The sequence below is a fragment of the Sminthopsis crassicaudata genome, chromosome 3 (assembly GCF_048593235.1).
Source record: "Sminthopsis crassicaudata isolate SCR6 chromosome 3, ASM4859323v1, whole genome shotgun sequence".
In the NCBI taxonomy this organism is placed as follows: Eukaryota; Metazoa; Chordata; class Mammalia; order Dasyuromorphia; family Dasyuridae; genus Sminthopsis; species Sminthopsis crassicaudata.
The window spans coordinates 507,095,366-507,116,605 of NC_133619.1; the positions used below are offsets into that span (position 1 = coordinate 507,095,366).

A 21,240-nucleotide genomic window follows, 5' to 3' on the forward strand; every position below is an offset into this window, starting at 1 on the left:
AGTTTGGTTGTCATTAATTTCTTGCTTACACAATCACAGAATTAGAGGATGAATGTCAGAACTGAGAGAGCCTTTAAAAAGATAGAATGCTAGGATCCAGGAACATTGATCCTTAGAACTGGAAGGGATGGTAGAACATAAGGGATTGAGGAGGGAGGGGCCTTGGATCATTATGACAGACCTAAAAGAGACCTTGGTATATAAAACATTAGAGGGTGAGAGACTTAAGAACACATAATGTTAAAAGTCAGGAATGAATTTTTTTTTCATTTCAAAAATGAAAGAGAGAAGAGACCATAATACATAGAAATTTGGTGAGAGGCCTTAGAACTTATGATAAATTAGGAAGAAACCTTAGAAGGTAGAAATTCAGAGCAGAAGGGGACTTTAGAATATTAAATGTCAGAGCAAGCAAGGGCTTTAAAAAAGCATAGAATGTCAGAGCAGAGGTGGGATATTTTAGACTATAGAATGTTGGAGCAGAGAAGGACTTTAAAGCAAGAATGTCAGAGCAAGCAGGGACTTTAGAATATTGAATGACGGGGTGGGGGGTGGATTTTAGAGCATAAACTTTAAAGCAAGGAGGGACTTAAAAACATAGAATGTCAGAGCAAGCAAAGAAAATAGAAGAATAGGAAGGAACCTTGAAATATAGAATCAGAAGAGTTTGTAGTGACTTTAAAAATCACATTATTGTTAGGGAAGAGGGGAAAGGAAGTCCCATGTTTAGACTTCAAATACTCAGTTTAAATGCCAATCTTGTTGTTAGGATGTTGGATAGATTAGCAAAATCACTTCCAGGTCTAAATGCAGTAGTTCACCTCCCTTCTTTTGCAGAGGAAGAAACTGAGGCACGAAGAATAGACATTTTGATAATTTTAAGGCTTAAAAAGGGGCACTATGCATGTTCATTTGAATTTGTCAGCAATATGTGAAATAGCCTTGATGCATTGAAAAGAAGGCTGAATTCAGAATCACAGTATCTGTTCTGCAAGTATCCAGCTTTGTGGGAGGTAAATCACGATGAACATAAGTGATTTTTAAAATGAAGAATTTGTTCCAGTTTGCCTCTTAGTTTCCTTCCAGTTCTGGATGGATGAGTCTATGACACATGTCATTTTCCCCTTTATTTTGAAGATAAAATTAATATTTTAAATCAAAATTCATAATTACATGATTTAGGATTTCAACTTAATAGATAAAAAGTAAAATTTGGATCCAGGTTTCTGCTTTCGCCATGTCCCAGTCTCTTTTTTTGCTCTAGCCTGCTTGTGCTCCTTCCCTTCCGCCCTTAGCCCTTCTCTTTCCTTCCTCCTCTATCACCCTGTTCCTGTTACCCAGAAGCACAGTAACTTCTAAGCAACAACTTTCCCCACCCAGTTCCAAAACCCTTGTTGAATGCAGAAGCCCAGTTTAAGTTTCACTCAATAAAGCTAACAAGACAACAGTGGATGCGTGCTACCACTAATTGATTTAATCAGGGCAGGGGGCTGGGGGGAGAATCAGCTGACTTTTCCTCATCTCATGGCATCCTCGAGGGCATTTCAAGGATCCACCAAAGTTCACATTTTAAAACAAGATAAAATGTCTTCGAGGCTTCGACTGGCACACATTTAATGAAGATAGAAAGCTAATCACTTAGCATCAGAGGAGGAGAGGCAATTTCCTGCAGCCAGGGCATTTGGTGCATTGAACAAAATTATTCCAGAGCTCGGGGCTTCAGGTGAGCTGTCTGTCAAGTGACCATTTGTTGGGGGCCAGAGAGGCCTGTTGGAAACAGCTCCAACCTTTGAAAAGGAAGAAAGCCATTCAATGAGGTTGTCTATGGGCAGTCTCAAGCTCATGGGATCAAAATGTCACAGGCCAAAGAGGCAACATAGGATGCAATAAGAGACCTCCATCAGGAGCTGAGAGGCCTGGGTATTTATGTCATGTGGGCTATGTATTCACTCTGTTCTTTTCAACTGGTTGCTTTACTTCTGAGAATTTATTTTCTCTTCCATTAAAAAGAATGCATTCCCCTTAAAGATCTCTCATCTCTCATCCAGTCCTAATGTTTTATGAGGAAGTCAGTGTCCCTCCACAACTCAGTGAGAGACTTTGGACTAAACCTAAAGTCTTGCTGATTATTTATAGCATTTCTTCTGATGTGCCAGTCTGCTAAAGTAGTCACTGACCTACTATGGTTTAGTGGTATAAACTCAAGTGGAAACAGGACCACTAAATCATACACCAGGATCCCTGCAGCCTGCATATTGATTTAGAAAACTACATTTTAACATTATCTATACTCTGTTGTATTTTTATTTTGTAATATTTTCCAATTACATTTTACTGTGGTTCATTCTTGTCAGTGTTAGAAGCAACAATGAGCCTCATGTTTCACACCTCTGATCTAGTAGATAGAGAACTAGCTGTGAAATCAATAAGATCTGGATTAAAATCCAGATTCTAAAATGTGCTGGCTATGTAAACTAACCAGATCACTTAACCCCAAGAAGCCCCAAGGAGCTATTTCTTCCCCTCTCAAAAGAAGTGTTGCCATAAATATTTTAGTGTCTATGAGACTTTTCTTAATATATTTTACTTCCTTGGAGTATATCTTAGAAGGAGCAAATTGTGTGTCGAAAAGAATAAGGGAAAGGCCATGGTGACTACAAGTCAGGAAAACTTAGGCTACCTAAACTTGTTGATAACTGCAGCCTTGATCTATCTCACTTCTTGTACTTATACTTGTATTTTTACAAGAAAGTTTATTTTGACAGGCAAAAATAAAAAGAAAGCAAAATAACATCCATAAGACATAACACATTATATAGAAAAAATTTAAAAGTCCAGCATAGGAAACAAATGAGCAATGTCATTCCTACTTTATTGAAAATTTCTTTTAATTTCTTTTTTTAGTTTCCTCAGTTACATGGAAAGCAATTTTTATATTTGTTTTTAAAACTTTGAGTTCCAGATTCTCTCCATCGTTGCCCTCCACTGAGAAGGCATGTGAAATTATGCAAAACATTTACATAAAACTCATGTTGCAAAAGAAAACATTGATCCTCCCCCCCCAAAAAAAAACCCTCAAGAAAAATAAAGTTTAAGAAAAAGTACTCTTCAAGTATATTCAGACACATTCAGTTTTTTTCTCTGGGTATGGATGACATTTTTTATGATAAGTCCTTCAGAGTAATCTTAGATTTTTGTGCTGAGAATAGTGATCATTGCATTAGTTTTACTTTGTTCCCAGTACATTTTACATTGCTTGAGTTCATTAAGGGGTTCTGGGTTTTTCTGAGAGCATCCTAATCATCATTTCTTATAAAACATTTATTTGAAATGTAATATGCATTCAAAAAACTATAGTAAGCTTACAGTTTTGTATGTAATTCTCTTTTTTCTTTGAATATTACAATGTTGATTGAAGATTGATAAGTTCATAATCATAATAATAGAATCACTATACCTAGAACTTATATAGCACTTCAAGATTCCTAAAGCAGTTTACAAATATATTCTCATTTAATCCTAAGAAATAGGTAGTGTGATTATCCCCATTTTACAGATGACAAAGCTAAGGCTAAGAATAGTTAAATCCTTTGTCCAGGGTCATACAGCTGAGGCTAGATATGAATACAGGTCTTCCTGACCATAAATCCAATACATTGTTTGTTTTGCCATCTTGTTGTCACTAATGATAAAAGGATTTTTAAAAAAAGATCTTTAGGGAAGGGGAGCACACTCCTTTCTGAGATAGTCGCATAGTTTTAATTGTTAAGATGGCTTTCCTTAATGTCAAGCTGAAATATCAATGGCTATAATTTCTACCCTTGGTTCCTAGTTCTCTTATTCAGATATTTCTGTTGGACTCTTTGTGACAGCTCATTTTGTAGGTGAGGAAACTGAAGCAAACAAGTTAAGTGGTCTGTCCAGGGTCACAGAGCTAGAAAATATCTGTAGTCAAATGTGAACTCTGGAAGATGTCTCCCTAATTCCATGTCCTGCACTATGCCCACTGTGCCACCTAGATGTCTTCTGGGGGCAAGCAGAACAAGTCTAATACCTTTTTCACAGTTTAGCCTTCCAAATACATGAAGGTAGATGTAAAGTAGCTCTTTCATTGCCCCTCAATCTTTTCTTCTCCAGCCTGAACTATTGTTCACCCTCCAGCTTATCAATACAAGAAAGATCTGTGATTTTGTCTGGGAAGAAAGAGAAAGAAACTCCTGTTTGAAAACTCTCTCCTCACATCAAAGTTTCCAACTCTAGCTAGTTCAAGATTAGTGTGAATAATGAATTCTTTTAAATGATTGCAGTATTCAAATTCACACTGTCTTGGAAACAGTTACCATATTTTCCATAATTAGAATTTTGGTGAATTGGAATACATGAGGGTGCTTCAGGACATTTACTCTTCCCATTAATCTAGACCTAGATAGGATCTGTTTAAGTAGATATCCTAAAGGATATCTCAGAAATAGATTATATCTGATAGTGCCACATAGATAATATCTGAGACAGAATTTGAACTCAGACCTTTTTGAATCCTAGCCCAGCATTCCATCAGCTGTGTCTTAGGTCCTTCCTAAAATATGGGTCGCAAAGCTAATACAGTGTTTCAGGATGTGGTCTGATCTGAGCAGTTTAGAAAGACTGTCTGCCCCTCATGCTGAGAACCACAGATTTTTTTTTTCAACCAATCTACTTTGCCACTTCATTTTGGGGGATTTTTATTGTCTTCTGCATTATAGACCCTCTTACTTTGGATCCTGGTAGTTATATCAATTAGGGTGTTAAAAAAATACTGCTTAGCTAGAATCTCTGAGAAGTGAAGTTAGAGTGTTAGGGTCTTAATTAAATGCAAGAATCATGCTTTTCATGAAGTTATTCGCTAATATTAGGTTTTATTGAGAAAATAAATGCAAACTAAGACTTAGGGTGTTATGGTGTCTTACCTCTAACACCCCCCAGCCATTCTGAGGAGTCTGTAGATACCCTCTGACTGTATATATTAGAACTTGCTTGTCAGAAACTCCCCAGGGGATTGGGTGAGAAATGTGGATGTCACTCGATTGGGTCAGGTTCTCATGGGATTTTTCATCTCAAATAGTCTTCTGGTACTTGTTCCTCTGTTGAATAAAAAGCAGTTCGTGTGTGTGTGTGTGTGTGTGTGTGTGTGTGTGTGCGCGAGAATCTTAGTTATGTTTGGTTTCATTTTTAAAGATATTTTTGTTTTTATGCAATATATACAAATCTATGGGATTTACACCATGATATTTGCAATATTACACATTAATAGAATGAATGTATAAGGTTTTTGCAAAATACAGACATTATCTCATCTGATCCTCACAAAACAATATGAGCTAGATACAGTTGTTATAATAAATATTTTATATATGAAGAACCTGAGACAGAAAGAAGGCTGTATGAGGTAGTATTTGAACTCAGATCTTCCTGATTCCCAACCCAGTCTCTATAAACCATATCTTGCATCCTTTTAGTATAATATCTGGCATGAAGTAGATATTTAATAAATGATTGTTGACTTTGATACATGTTACATTTCCTTCATTTCCAAATCTATGCCTTTCCTATCTCCTACCCAAAAATCCATTTCTTGTATCAAAAATGCAAAAAGGAAAGGAACCCACATGATTGTATGCAGTATTATGCACCTATGGTCTCTGACACCTGCACAGAGAGCAGGGAGCAACATATTCTAATATTTCCCTCAATTCTAGATTTTGACATACACACAGAATTTAGTTTTGTAGATTTTAAAACTGTTTTTTCTATTTACATTAGTGATGTCATTGTGTGTATTAGCTCAGCTTTCTTCCCTGTCCATTAGTTCTTAGAAATCTCATTTTTTTCCTGAATTCTTCCTATTCATTATTTCTTATATTGCACCAATATTCCATTACTTTCAGGTACCATGATTTGTTTTACCTACAGCCATTTCATGGACATCTTCTTCATTTCCACTTCTTGGTAAGGACAAATAAGCACAAGTATAAATATTTGGGATATATGAGAGAGGCATTTTGCTTTCTTCCTGTGGCTTCTTTGAGATTTATGTCTAGTAACGGAGATATTTGAATCATAGAATATGGCCATTTTTGTCTTTAGTTTAGCATAATTCTAGATTGCTTTCCCAGTTGTTTGGACAAATTCATATCTGCATCAATAAATAATGTATTATTCTACCTATTATTCCAAGGCCCCTCCATCATTGACTATTTTTATTCTATTTTATATTTGTCTATTTGCTGGGTATGAAATGAAATCTCAGACTTGCTTTTATTTGAATTTATCTTTTAATAATTTGAAACAAACTTTCATACAATTGTTAATAGTTTGTGATTCTTTTGAGAATCTATTTCTTCCTATTATTTTAATATATCCTCTGAAGAGTAGCTTTTGGGTTATATATTTGTTTTAGCTCCCTATATCTATTTGATATCTGATTCTAATCAGATATATTTGATGTAAATATTTTCCCCAATCATCAATTTCCCTTTTTAGCTTATTTTGTTGATTTTGTTTGTAAACAAAACAAAGCAAAAATTCATTTTTGTCATTTAATCAAAATTATCTATTTCATTGTGATTACTCTATTACCAGTTAGATTATGAAATATTCTCTCCCCATCCTATGGGTCTGTGAAAAAGATCTGCTATGAACCTTTGCTAGATTTTTTTTATGATATGACCTTTTATATTCAGGCAGCATAATTTTCATGTGTACCATATGTCTATCTAAACCTGATTTCTTCTAAACTGCTTTCTAGCTTTCCCAGAAATTCTTCTCAAATACAGAATACTTCCTCATGTAAGTTGTGTTTAGGAGTTTATTTTATAGTGGTCATTGAGTTTTATTGTTTCTGATTCCTTACAATTCTTAGATTTTAGTATATTTCTAGCCCAGTATGAGTCATTGAGGTAAAAAAGAAAAAAAAAAGCTAATGTAATCTTAGTCTGAATCAAATAAGGTTTAGCTTTCAGGATAAGGAAGTATAAAATACTACTCTGCTTTGACCTGGTCAGACTTTATTGGAAGAATCATGTTCAATTCTGGGTAACAGAGTTTAGAAAGGATCTAACAATGTAAGGAATTTATGGCTTAATATGGAAGTCAAGACTTACACAATAAAAATCCTGATGCAATACAGATCAAAAATGAGTAGTAGTCAGTCAGTAAGAAGAAAGACAATAGTCTAGACTAGATTGGCCTTGATCTTACAAGTCAAGAAACCCATGACCTTGAAGTAAGTCACTATCCTTTTGTGCCTCAGTTTACTAATCTGGAAGGTGATTATTATGTCTAAAGTCCCTTGCCTCTATAACAATGTGTGATTTCTAAATGCTCAGAGATGGATTTATGGAAAACATGGAACTAAGATGATTCCAATTAAGACTTGGACAGATGAGTAAGATAGAATAGGCTATTTCTGTCTGGGTGAATAGCAGTCTAAAAGACAACCATTCACTTTTTTTTTTTTTCCTGAGGCTGGGGTGAAGTGACTTGCCCAGGATCACACAGCTAGGAAGTGTTAAGTGTCTGAGACCAGATTTGAACTCGGGTCCTCCTGAATTTAAGGCTGGTGCTCTATCCACTGCACCACCTAGCTGCCCCTGGACAATCATTCACATTTAACAAAAGTGTTCCAAAAGTCTAAGTAAAGTTGGTTTGAATTTTGTTTTGTTTGGTTTTTTTGTTTTTGGTTTGGGGTTTTGTTGTAGTTGTTTGTTTGGTTTTTTGGAGAGGGAACTCCCTGTTGTATACTGTTTTAAAATATTTTTTGGTTCAATCCTCATGACAAACCTCTGAGATCGTTGGTGTTGGGTCCTTTTTTTCACCATTCTACAGATGAAGAAAATAAGAATCAGATCAGTGAATTGATTTGCCACAAAGTAAGTTGTCATGAAGTAATTGGTAGAATCAGGACTCAAGTTAGGTGTCATGATGTTAAGAACAGGGCTCTTACTAGGACATGTTAGGGTCATTAAGGCTTGTGCATATTTAAGAGATGATGATTAAACTAGACTGACTTGACTAAGGGAAGGTTTTGCTAAAGAGCAATAGGAGGAAAAGTTGGCTTGGGTCAGAAATATGCCTTTATATTTGACACTATGGGAGTTCATACAAAGACCTTTTGCAGAATCTCTAAATGTATCAGTGCTGACTTTTTAGGGACCAGTAAAGGAATACTATTAGGTTCACAACACTTTTAACAAACATGCTTCTTTTAATCTGAGAGAAATCATAGCTAATGAGAATGATGACCCTGCTTTATTTTCCCCCTCAGAAACCAGTTGTTTTTTTTTTAAACATACAAACCCTAATCTATGCCTAAATCCCAAGTTTATAACAAATTTCAAGAATAGGATAGGGATGAGGTTAAGTGGTAGAAAGAAGTAATGGAGGAAAAAAGTATTTTAAAGTATCTACTATGTGTCAAACATTGTGCTAAATTATTATATAAGCTTATCCTTATAACACCCCTGAAATGTAGGTGCTATTAGTATTCCCATTTTACAGTTGAGAAAACTTAAATAGAGAGAGATTAAGTGACTTCCCCTAAGTCTGATATATACTCTACCTATTGTCCACCTCTGGAGAAGGTGCCCAGTAAATCAGATTGTCTGTCACTTTGCAAACTACTCTTCCCTGGATCCATCTCTACTTTGCCTATCTCTGGAAATGATTTCTCCTAGGAGCTTGCCTCTCTCTTGATTATCTCATAGGATCACAGATTTGGAAAAAATATACGGCTCATCCAGTTCAACCCTCTCAATTGTAGAAACTGAGTTAATGAAACCAAGACTCATTGAGGTTAAATGGCTAACCAAAAGACATCAAAATAATACTAGCAGAACCAGTATTTGAACCCAGCACATAATGCCTACTATGTTCCAGAAGCTGTGCTAAGATAGCTGACTAATAAATTATTTAAGTACTTTATGGTTATAAAGCACTTTCTACTTTACTTCACAACATTCCTAAGAGATAGGTAGATCAAGTAGTACTTTTTACTACTTTATTTTTTCCACTTACATATGAAGATAGTTTTCAAAATTCATTTTTATAAGATTTTGAGTTCCAAATTTTTCCTCCTCAAGATAGCAATCAATTTGATAAAGGTTATATATGCACAGTCATGATAAACATATTTCTATATGAATCATATTATGAAAGAAGAGACAGAACAAAAAAAATATGAAAAAAAAGTGAAAATAGTAGACTTCCATCTGCATACAGACTAAACAGTTTTTTTCTCTGGTTGTGAATGGTATTTTTTTTTTAATCATAAGACCTTTGGATGTGTCTCTGATCATTGGATTGCTGAGAAGTAGCTCGAGTATTATTATCCCCATTTTGCAGACTATATAACTAAAGTTAGGAGAAATTGCTCAATACAGTTAGCATGTAGCATTTTGGGTCTCAAACTCCTGAGTTTTGAATCTAAGTCATGCATTCTTCCCATTGTGGTATGCAATATGCATATTTACTTTTAAACACTTACTCCATGCTTAGCCCCCTAAGGGCAAAGAGGCTGAGAGACAAGACCTGGTCCTTAGAGAGCCCAGCAGGAGCTGACAGTCTGGACATCTAAAGGTGTAATTCAGAAAAGCACAGGAGACGTGAAACCTGAGAGAATGTGAAGGACAGAAAATCCTATCTGACCAATGGGAAAGCAAGTTTGGGATTCTGTGCTCAGGAAGGATTTGGGAAACACAGAAAATCCGAACATCACTTCCAATCGAAGGTGTAAGAGGGAATTAGAGAAGAAAAAAATGTAATTTCCGCCTCTCATGTTTGGGCAAAATGTTGCTGTTATTGATTTCATCTCTCCCTCTGCCAGTGGATCTTGGGTCATTTAATCTTTGACTTGTGAATCTACTTAGTGAATTATCCTGAGAAGGAGGTGTCATTGATTTTTCTTTTCTTTTTGAATCTGTACCTCTGAAGTTCTTTCCAGCTATAAATCTTTGATCTAGGTAGTACAGAGAATAGAGTCTCTGGTGAGAAGGATCTGAATTCATAAGCACCCTCAATCAATAACTAGCTTGTGAACCTAGGCTAGTCACATAACCTGTTTGCCTCAGTTTCCTCAATTTATAGTTTTCTCAACTACCTTCGACTAACTCCTAATACCAATAGTATCAATCTCCTAGGGCTGTTTGTAAAAATTTGTGTAAATCAAATAAGTTAATATTTATGTGATTTTTATCATCTATGTCTTTAACAGAGTCAGAGACCTGTTAGGCACTTAATAAATTTTCTTCCTACTTAATAAATAAAAAATGTATTTCCTTCATAAGATGCTATCTGATCCGATGATCCACTATATTTACACCATTAAGAAGAGTAGACTGATCCCTTCATATTCACTGCTCTCCTTTTGGGTTTGGACTTGTGACATCATCAGGATGAGATACTCCAGGTGTGAAAACTCCCCCTACTAATAAGCATCAGCACCTTATCTGTAACTTAATATAGTAGCTTGAAAAACTGACAGCTTAAGATGTTTGCCTATAGTCAGTCACACAGCTAATAGGGAGTAGGAATCCAACTATTCCAGACTCAAGATCTGGCCTCTGGCCTTGGGTACCATGCTGTTTCTTGAGCAGACAGATAATCCTTCAGTCATTTCTTCACCATACCAGATGAGCCTTCAAATCTTTGTCACTTCTAGGAATTGTGATCGTTTTCAAATAAGGAAACCTAAACCCCAAGAAACTAAGAGATAAATATTAAGCAAGTTAGAACAAATCATCTGATCTTAGGAAAAGTCATTTATCCTCACTGGGTCTCAGTTTCTCCATCTGTGAAATGAAGGGGTGGAGGAGACTCGCTAGAGAGTGAACAAAGATCTTTTCCAGCTCTAACATTCTCTGTTCTCTAAGATCCTCCCTTCTAATATTTGATGTTCTCAGGACCCTTCTTTTACTTTCAGTCTATATTGTGTGTTATAAGATCCTTTTTACTCTTCTTGACCATATCCCAGAGTCCCTTTTAATTTCAATAATTTGTGTTTTGTGTCGCAATATTCTACATATGGAGATTCCTTTAAACTCTGACATTGTTTGTTGTCAGATTCTGTCTTTTGGTCCTATCCATCTCAAAGCGATCTTTTTGGTTTTAACTTTCTGTGTTCTGAGTTCTAGCCCATTTCTGACATTATCTGTTCTAAGGACCTTTTTAGATCTTTTAGTCTATGTTCTAATCCCTTATGGGTTTTACAATCCATATTGTAAGAACTGTTTCTCACTCTAGCACTTTATATATTATCAGAAAACTATATATGAAAGTTCCTTACATTTCCATCATATATGTTTTTAGTTCCCAATTACCTCTTTCATTCCAGGCCCTTCCAACTTTGAACCTCTATACCGTTTTTTTGTCATTCATTTGCATATTATCCCCATGAATCAGTATACAGAGGTATATATGTTACTGTTTATCTTGGAATTTATATTTAGAAGGTTATTTTGTTCATCTGCTAGAGTTCCAGCTTTATACACCCTAGAAAAGTCTCTGTTTACCTCAATGTGCCATGTACACGATATGAGTTTATTAATAAAACCAGGCAGCTTCCCAACAACAAAATGTTGCTTTGCCCATTTTTCTAGGCAGGTGTTTCCTTTCTGGGAGACTGGGTTGCCATAGGGAACATACCCACTATGCACTGCAGCAGTCAGATTTCCCTAAGATTGGGGTTGGGGGAGGAACATGCCCGATGCTTAATTATTTTTTAAGCAGAATGTCACCAATAATGAGCCCATGCCCTGCCACTTAAATAAAAGAACATAAGCACATTAGTCTATTTAATTATTCTCATTTAAGAGCAGTGTAGCGTTCTTGCTGTACATACTTACTTCTTCACTAAAACAGCTATCGAGTGTTAAATTTCTCCTGATTTGGTAATTTATGCCCAAGTCAAATGTTATTCTGAAGGAGGTTTCATGTTACCTGGATTTAAATTTCTAGGACCATGGAGTCTGGCTCCCCTAGTATCCCAGGCCCCTGATCACTTGATCAGTGAATCATTAGAATGGAGCAATGGCATCAATGGCCTGATATTTACCCATGCCATGGTGTTGGAGAAGCTTCAGAATAAATGCCCTCATCACCCTGCTGACTCATTGACATTCAGATGCATCACAACCACTTCTCTGCTGAAGTTCAAGGGAGCTAGAGTTTGAGGTAGCCTGGAGATGCAACCAGAAGTTAGAAGGGACTGATCTACTCTAGCCTTATCCTTCTTTAGGAAAACCATTTCCCTTCTACAATTCCACAGAACCTCTTACTTTCCAAAACTCAGACATGCGGCGCCATAAAGCTACTCCAACTTTCTGTTTTGTTCCCTCTCCCTCTGTCCTCCTTTCACCAGCGACAGCCTGACCCAGTTCTCAGAGTCAAGAAGGAAACCATAGTTTCTTTTGAACTGGAAATTCTAAATTACTCCCTTCCAACCTGCCCCCACTCCAACTTGGTTCCAATCCTGAATTTCTTTTGTGTTCTTTGGCAAGTCAAAGATGATATTTTGCCTAAGAGAACTTGCAGTGGAGTCTTGTAGGGAATTTGGAACACATGGAAATCTTGACCTTGCCCCTGAATTTCCCACCTTAATTCAGTGAAAGAGAGGAAACTACTTTCTGGGATTTTATAACCATCATAATCTTGACATTAATTGTAGGGTTTAGATTTGTAAGCAGCATTACACTCAGGGCAATGTAAGTTTCTTAAAGACAGGAATTGTTTCATTTTTTTGGCATTTTATCCCTAGTGCCTAGAACTGTGTCTTAGATATAGCAGATTTTAACAAGAGTTTAGTTATTGATGATAGATCTTTTTGACTAAACCTTTCATCAGGTGATAACTAAGACAACTGAGACTCAGAAATGTTGTGATTTGTCCACAAAATTCAAACCTAGTTCTCCTGACTACAGGTCCAGTATTCTTCTTAAAGTCCAAATCTGACTATGATACCCCCTCCCCAATAAACCTGATGACTTCCTATTCCATTTAGAATCAAATATGAACTCCTGTTTTCCAGCCTTTCACAATCTTCATATACTGGAGACCCTGCTACCAGCAACACTGACCTTTTTGCTATTCCTCACACATCCATTCCATTTCCTGGTTCCATGCCTTTTTATTGGCTATTCCCTTTGGTTAGAATATTCTCTCTCCTCACTTTCACATCCTGGTTTTCCCTGACTTCCTTTAGCCTTGGTTCATATCCTACCTTAAGCAAGAGAGCTTTCCCAATATCTTCCCAGCATCCCACCCACAGCCTCAGGGCCTTCCTTGAGGTTATTTTCCTTTTTGCCAGGTATCTATGGTATGTGTACATGACTATTCACACATATTTCTCATTAGATTACAAGTTCCTTGAGGGGAAAGACCATATTTTTGCCTTTGGATCTCCTAGCATTTACTACAGTTCCTGGTCCATAGTAGGTACTCATTAAATTCTTGTTGTCTCTTTGTTTTTTCTATTAAATCAGACTGTTAAAAGCTTCTGTGGACACTTCCAACTTCAAAAATCTATGATTATCCAAAGGGTATAATACCTAGAATTAGGCTTAATTTGTGGATAATAATAACAATAACAAGGGGACATGTATGTATTCTGTGATGGTTTGAAAGCATTTTCCACATGCCGTACATACTTCTCAACAGCCCTATATGGTTGTTTTGAGTACCACAAAGCTGAAGAGAGAGCAAACTAGACTTGTATCTTACTTCAAATCCTTGCTTTACTATTAGCTGTGATCATAGGGAAGTCACATGACCTCCTGGGATTCCAGTTTCCTCATCTCTAAAATGGGATAATAATAACTATATCACCAACCCTGCAGAGGTGTTTTAAGGAAAGTGTTTAATAAACCATAAAACATTCCAGTCACTTGTGTTAGGTCATTTTGTCCCCTTTTTCACAGGTGAGGAAGCTAAGGCCCAGAGAAGAATCATTAAATGATTTTTCCAAAGTCATATAGGAAATAAGTGTCAGACCTGAGGCTGACACTGAAGTCTTCTGACACTCCAATCAGGGGTTTTTCTCCTGTACCATCATTAACTACTATGAAGGAGGCTTTGTAGAGGAGCTGTCAGGAAGGTCCATTACTGATTCAGGTCAAGAGGCTTACTTGTCATGGAATCTGCTTTGCAGGGGCCCAAGGACAGAGAAGTTCTCAGAAGAGAGTGCCTGGCACTGCTTCATGAGCTTGCAAGCCAGCCCCTGTCTGACTGGATCCTAAGGAAACAAACCTGGCTCATGTACTTGCTCTTGAGTCAGGAGAGAACCTCTTCAAATGCAGGCTGGGATATGGCAAAAAGGCATAGCCTACTTTGTAAATGAACACATTGGCCGCCAGTGTACTGTGGGGTGTCTGGCAGGCCATGAATGGCAGCCCCTTGAATGGAGTCGGTGTCATTCTCTTGAGCCTGGCTGTTTAGATTGGAAAGAGGTTGTTGTGTGTGTGTGTGTGTGTGTGTGTGTGTGTGTGTGTGTGTGTGTGTGTGACACACAGAAAGAGACAGAGATACAGAGACACAGAGAGAGACACAGAGAAAGAGGGAGAGAGACAGAGACAGAGAGAGAGAGGAGAGAGAGAGAGAGAGAGAGAGAGAGAGAGAGAGAGAGAGAGAGAGAGAGAGAGAGAGAGAGAGAAAGGGAGATGGAGAGGGAGAGGGAGAGGAAGAAGAAGGGAAGAAAAGAGGGAGAACAAGAGGAGAGGAGAGAAGAAGAGAAGGAAAGTAATGGGATTAAAAGTAGAGGAAGAGAGAGGAGAGGAGAAGAGAAGAAAAGAAAGGAGAAAAAAGAAGGGGAGGGGAGGAGAGGAGAGAGGAGAAGAGAGAAGAAGCCAGGGAGGGAGAGAGAGAGAACAGAAAGATAGTGGAGAGATGTTGATGTTAAGACTGAGGAAGAAAAGTGGGTTTTTTTGTTTGTTTTTTGTTTTTTATGAGAGGCTCCTGGAAAGTGGTAGAAAGAACACTAGACTAATTGATGAGAGAACTTTATTTTAATCCTAGCCTCTCTTAAACACCCCCCATTTCTCCTGCATGCATTTCATTTGTATATAGTTGCTTGTTGTCTCTCCCATCATACTCTTAAGTTCCTTGAAACAGGTCCTGTTATTTTTTTAATCTTTCTTGGTATTCCTAATACATAACTCAGTGCCTGGCACATTTTTTCCAGTACCCAGTTCTCTCTAATGATGAAACTCAATGGGATGGCTTTAGGCAACAGACACCCCTCCATTCTTACTTAGACCCTTATCTGAAACCTTTCTAGCTTGGAATGTCCTGATAGAGACTTTGAAAACTGTGGCCTGTGCCAAGGCATGGTGATAAGTCAGAGCTAGACTTTAGGGAGATTGGTACTATAGGAAAAAGGAGAAATCCCGTCCCTGAGGTAATAATTGCTCTCTTTTATGTAATGTTGTACAGCTGATAAAGCACTTTTTTGGCAAGAGCTGCAAAGTAGTGAATGTTATTATTCTAATTTTGCAGGTTAAAAAAATTTTGCCTTTGGGCCTCTCCTCAGTGAGGCATGCAATTGGGTTATGAACCCAAGCCTCCCTCTGACCCCTGACTCGGTGATCTTCCTGTGCCCTCTCTTGATATCTATAGGATTCATGACACAGGAGTGACATATCAGTCAGGGAATCCCAGCTCTTTATGGGAGGTTCCATGTTGTTAAACAAACAATAAAAAACACAGTTACCTCTGTCATGAAACACAGAGATAGACTTCTATCCATGAAATAAACTTAATGCAGAGTGTCCTGTGGTTACTCACCTGCTGGTAGAAAAAACTTTAACAAAGGGTTCAGAGATTAAGGTCACTTAAGTTGACAGAGACCTAGTTAACTGATGGGGATTTCACCTTCAACCCAGCCTAATAATGATTAAATTTACAGAATTCAACCTAAAGCAATCGACTTATGGTTGGAACTCTGAATCCTTGGATCCCTACTATTTGTTAGATGTTATAATCTCAAATGGAAGAATTTTAAATCTTAGACCATAAGTGTTTTTGTTTGTTTGTTTGTTTGTTTTTTGTTTTGTTTTGTTTTGTTTTTAAGCAATCTGGTTAAGTGACTTGCCCAGGGTGTCATACAGCCAGTAGGTATCTGAGCCTAAATTTGAACTCTTGACTCCAGAATGGCTGTTCTATACACTGTGCCACTTAGCTTCTCTGATCATAACATTTTCAAAGTATAGACAGACCCTACAACTTAGTCTGGAGAGGTCATCTAATTACCTCATTTTATAGAGGATGGGACTGAGGTCCACAGTCTACAGAACGAACACAATTTGTCCTAAGTCACATGACTAGTTTGTTATAGAGACAGAATGAAATGCCCAGCCCTTTCCTCTTTATTTTATATCATGATGGACTCCAAATAAGGGCATCATACACACATGAACACACATAGAGAAAGGCAAGTGGTAGAGATTTAGAAAGATCACCTTGAAATCAGAAGAGTGAGGTTAAGACAGATATATACTATTGAGTTGACTGAATAAATCACCAACTTCTTGGGGCCCTAAGCAACTTCAAGATGAACTAAGACTTGTTAAGCCTTATGAATAGAGGGAGTTTTCTTTTAAGGTATCCCCTTATCTCAACAAAGCCAAAAATCTAGTTCTTATTGTCTGTCTGTATATGTATGTGTGTATGTATTTATGTCTCTATCTATTTCTCTATCATTCTCTCTATTTGTCCATGCATCTGTCTGTCTATCCATTTATCCATCAATATATCTTTTCATTCAGTCATTCATGGATACTTTGTCCATGGAATATAAAGAAGGAAAATAAAGTGAGCATCTGCTGGGGACCTTCATAGGCAGCAGGAGCCCAGCCTGGGGGGAAAAATTCAGAACCAATTCTGATGATGCTAGAAACTACTGAATGGTGGTCCCTTGAGAAAAATGTTATCTGCTCAGACATCTGGCAGGAGAGTGCAGGAGGCTTAGCATGTATTAAGAGGAAGATCTCCAATTCCACATTCATTCATTCTACAAATATTTATGAAATGCCTTCTGTGTCTAGAGCACTGTGCTAGGTCCTAAGAAGGGTAGCAAGATTAGATTAAGGCTCAGGTTCAGGTCCTGCCCTCAAAGAGCTTAGTCTAAAAGTTTAAAATATCATATTACCAAAAGAAAGATGGCATATGCCACTTATTAGATGGGGAGGAAGAAGAGAGCTGAGTAAAGTCTCCCTCTTCCTATAAGATGGAGGAGTGGGATTCAGCTCCAGAGCCAGATGAATATAAACCAGGGGCCAGGTTGGTTTGGCAGCCAATATTTCTCATGAATGCCAAAATCCAAAGGTCTTAAATGGAAGTGATAAAACCAACAGCCAAAACAGATATTTCAAGGGTCTTATAGGATCTGGGATACAGTCACTAAGGGTATTAACAAAATAGATATTTTTTTCTGATGAAATCTTCCTTGCAGACACGATTCTTTTTTTTTAATCTTAGAAGAACATATTCACAACCACTGTCCAGGTCACAGTGAACAAACTGATGAGGCTAACTAATCTATCATTCCAAGAAGCAAAAGGGACATAGACCAACAAAATATCATCTCCTGGAGTCCAAGGACCATGTTTTTCCCCCATTATATCCCTAGAATCCAACCCAGAGTCTCACACATTATTTTTTTCCTTTATAAAAGCTTATAAAATGAATCAGTGTTTATGATCTGCCATTTTCTACCTAAGACCTTGTGCTTTATTTTCTTGTCCTCCATTATATCACTGGTAAAATGAAAGAGTCATAGACGATTTGAAGTATTTTCCATCTCAAAAACCTGTGTTAGATTCCCCCTGATTGGAAAGAAATTTAGTAAAGCAAAACAAAACAAAATAAAAAAAATATTTTATGGAGTTAATAAAGGCAAGAGTGTCTTGGCAGAAACACTGAGTCAACAGTCAACTTATAATTATTGAAACACTGATTATTTGATTCATTTAATGTGTCTTCAGTAAGGAGGGGATTTGGATTTTACTCCTCCAGCATTAACTGTTCCCATCTTTATTCTCATTGTTGCGTTTAGAGTGGAGAAGAAAAGGTCTATATAGGGACAGAGGCAGAGAAGCATGATAGCATAAATGCTGACTGCTGTGGTTGAGAGATCATTCCCATCACTAATAGGCTATCATCCCTAATATGTAGGCAAGTAGCTCTTCACTGCCATGTGACTCGAGGAAAAGTGTGTTTATCTCTTTAATTCTCAGTTTTTTCTTTTGGAAAAGGGTGTGAAAATGCAAGGTGATCTTAAAAATTATTTTATAAATTATAAAGCATCATGGGTGTACTTTTTAAAAATTTTATTGAATTCTTTTACTTTCTACACTCCAAGTATTTCCCAGTATATCCTTCTTCACACTTGTTGCAAATAAATATCCTTCTCCCTTGTTACAAATAAAAACAGTTAAACAAAAGGAACCTATAATTGATAGCCCTTGCAGTATTCTGCATCAGTTTGTACAATTCTTCCTATCTTTTCTGACTTCCTCATATCTAATCTATTCATTCCTTCCTCTGAGTCATTGGTCCTTCTGCCAACATTTAATAATCTACTTGACTCCTTTCTAGCTAGCCCTTTCTTTACCTTCAGAATGTGACTTGAGATTTTTCCTAAAGAGATTTAAAAAAATACAATTCAATAAATATGTATTAAGTGCCTACTATGAATAGTATGCCAAGATGGATGTCAGGTGGGTAAATAAAGACATAGTATTTGACCTCTTTGAGCTCACAACTTCGAAAGGGAGAAGAGGAAGAGAATGTGAAATATACTCAAACACTCTAATACAAAACAAAACAAAACAAACAAACAAACAAAAAAAAAAACCCAACATGATAACTATGTAAGTTAGAACCATAAAATGAAAAGGTTAAAGTAAATCTAAGCTGTGTACTATCTCAAAACCCTATGATCCTTTGAGTGAATGAATGAATGAACTTATAAAAATACTATACACCCTGTGATCTTAACAAAAATCTAAATCCCTGAGCAAACCTGTTAAAACAGATGGTTGATAACAGCTAAAACACCTTGCCAACCAACTAAACCAATTCATTTACTTCATTCAGAGCTACCCTGCATTGTGAGAGAGAGGGAGGAAGAAAGGAAGAAATCACTGGGGCCTTACCATTTTAGAGTGGTAAATGGCCTCAGGTTTAGGCTATACACAGGAGCCTTTAAACAGATAGAAAACATGAGTTATGTCTGTAGGATTTTCAGCTAGTTTGTAATATCACTATAAAAAATTCATAGCTATTAATTGGAAACCAAATGACAGAAAATGGAAGTTTGCTACAATTAGAACAAAATTATAGGAAAGTTTCTTTTAGTGCCTGATATGAGTTTTCTCTGCACTGCCTTTCTCCTCTTCCCCCCCACATTGGTTGAATTGATAAAAGTGCTTCAATATTTATAGGCAGAAATTGCATGGCTAAATAAGAAGTTATATCTTTTTAAAATATGCTTTTATATGTTTTTTTTTAAAAAGCAACCATGAATTTTAGTACTGATAATTTGGTATGAGTCAATCAAACAGGGTGTCAATAAGTATTTACTAAGTGCCTATTACATGCTAAGCACTGTGCTAAGTTCTTGGGATATTCAAAAGCCAAAAATAATTCCTGACTTCGAAGACATTACATTTTTAAGAAGAAGGTCAACATTAAAAGGACTGAGCACATATAAGACATAGAGAGAGTATCTTAAAAATACTGAGGGGGTTTCTGAAGAAGATGGGTAGTGGAGCTGAGTCCTGAGGGAAGCCAGGGAAACCAAGAGGCAGAAATGAGGAAAAAGAACATTCAGGTATGATTGTGCAACTAGGGAAAGGTGCAGACTTGCATGATAGAATATGGTGTATGAACTACAGTAAATGGTACAATAGGGCAAGATGGTAAATTGCATGAAGGACAATAAATTATAAGAAGAATGAAAAAAATTGAAAGGGGGCAGGTTGTAAAGAGACTGACCTCTCAAAAAACCTTACCGTATGATTCTATAGGTAATAGGGAATCCCTGGACCTGAGTGTTTGGGCTTATTTATGCTTTCTAGTAATGTCAAACTTAAATAGAAATCAATCCCTGGGGGTATATATTAACACTAACTGTATTGTATTGTATTTTTATTTATTTTGTTAAACATTTCACAATTAAATTTTAATCTGGTACTCAGGCTGGTATGGGGTGGTTGATAGTTCTACTTTAGACAAATCATATTGTCACCTAAGAGCTGAACAAAGAAGCCATGAAGACTGCCATGCACGTAGGCTCCATTATGAAAAATATGCTATCCAGCTAGGGAGTTCCACTTTTCCCTTATCATCTGTTATATTGTGTTAAATGCTTAATTCTGGGTGCCACATTTTAGGAAGGATGCTGATAAACTAGAGCATGTATAGCAGAAGTTAACCAACACGGTAAAGAAGGTAGAGTGGAAAATGAAGACTATACTATATGATGATTAAAATAATTGGGGATCTTTAGAAAACAAAATTTTGAATGGACATGTTACTAAATCAGAAGGCTTATTTTGTGGAAAAGGGATTAGGTTTGTTCTGTTTAACCCTAGAGAGCAGGACCAGAACCATTGCATGGCTGTTGACGAGAATCAGATTTAGGCTGCAAATAAGGAGGGGAAAACACTTTCTAATAATTAGAGCTTTTCAAAAGATGAATGATCAATAAATCCTCTCATTGAAGCTGAATGATCATTTGTCAGAGACAATTAATTGAAGGGAAGATTTCTGTTCAAATGAAATGAAATTATATAATTTCAAGGAATAAAGACCAAAATTATATTGTTTCTTTTTATGTCCTTGGATATTATATTGTAATCTAGACAATATGCTTCTTGAGGACAGTTATAATACCCAATATCAACTTTGTATCTACCCCATCACTAAGTATAATACTTTGTTCATCCACTGTTTTTTGTTATTTCCCTGTTGTACTTCATTCTGAGAATCTCAAGCACTAAGTATGGTTATCTTTCTTTTCTTAGATGGCAAAACTGAACATTGGATTGGAGAAGTGATCTATTCAACAAATAGTAAGTGCATTTATCTCTCAGACTAAGTGATCCAATATCTTGTATTTCAGATTTTTTCTAGGTGCTGCTTTTAGGCTTATAAAGTATACTGCTTGTACTTTTTTCCACCTCTTAAAGAGTTTTAAACTTTACAAAGCACTTT

The 21,240-nt window shown here is 36.7% G+C and overlaps 1 protein-coding gene across 8 annotated transcripts in view; it reads left to right on the forward strand.

The window, feature by feature from the left end:
- The window catches only part of TENM4 (teneurin transmembrane protein 4), a 1,584,659-nt gene that overhangs the window by 592,874 nt on the left and 970,545 nt on the right, over positions 1 to 21,240 (forward strand). For 7 of the 8 annotated variants that reach the window (XM_074303958.1, XM_074303961.1, XM_074303962.1 and 4 more), the window contains one exon: positions 21,051 to 21,098. The gene's annotated coding sequence lies outside the window, so the exon portion shown is untranslated. Of the gene's footprint in view, positions 1 to 5,205; positions 5,986 to 21,050; positions 21,099 to 21,240 lie in introns of those variants that run through there. The other variant, XM_074303957.1, reaches the window with a different exon arrangement.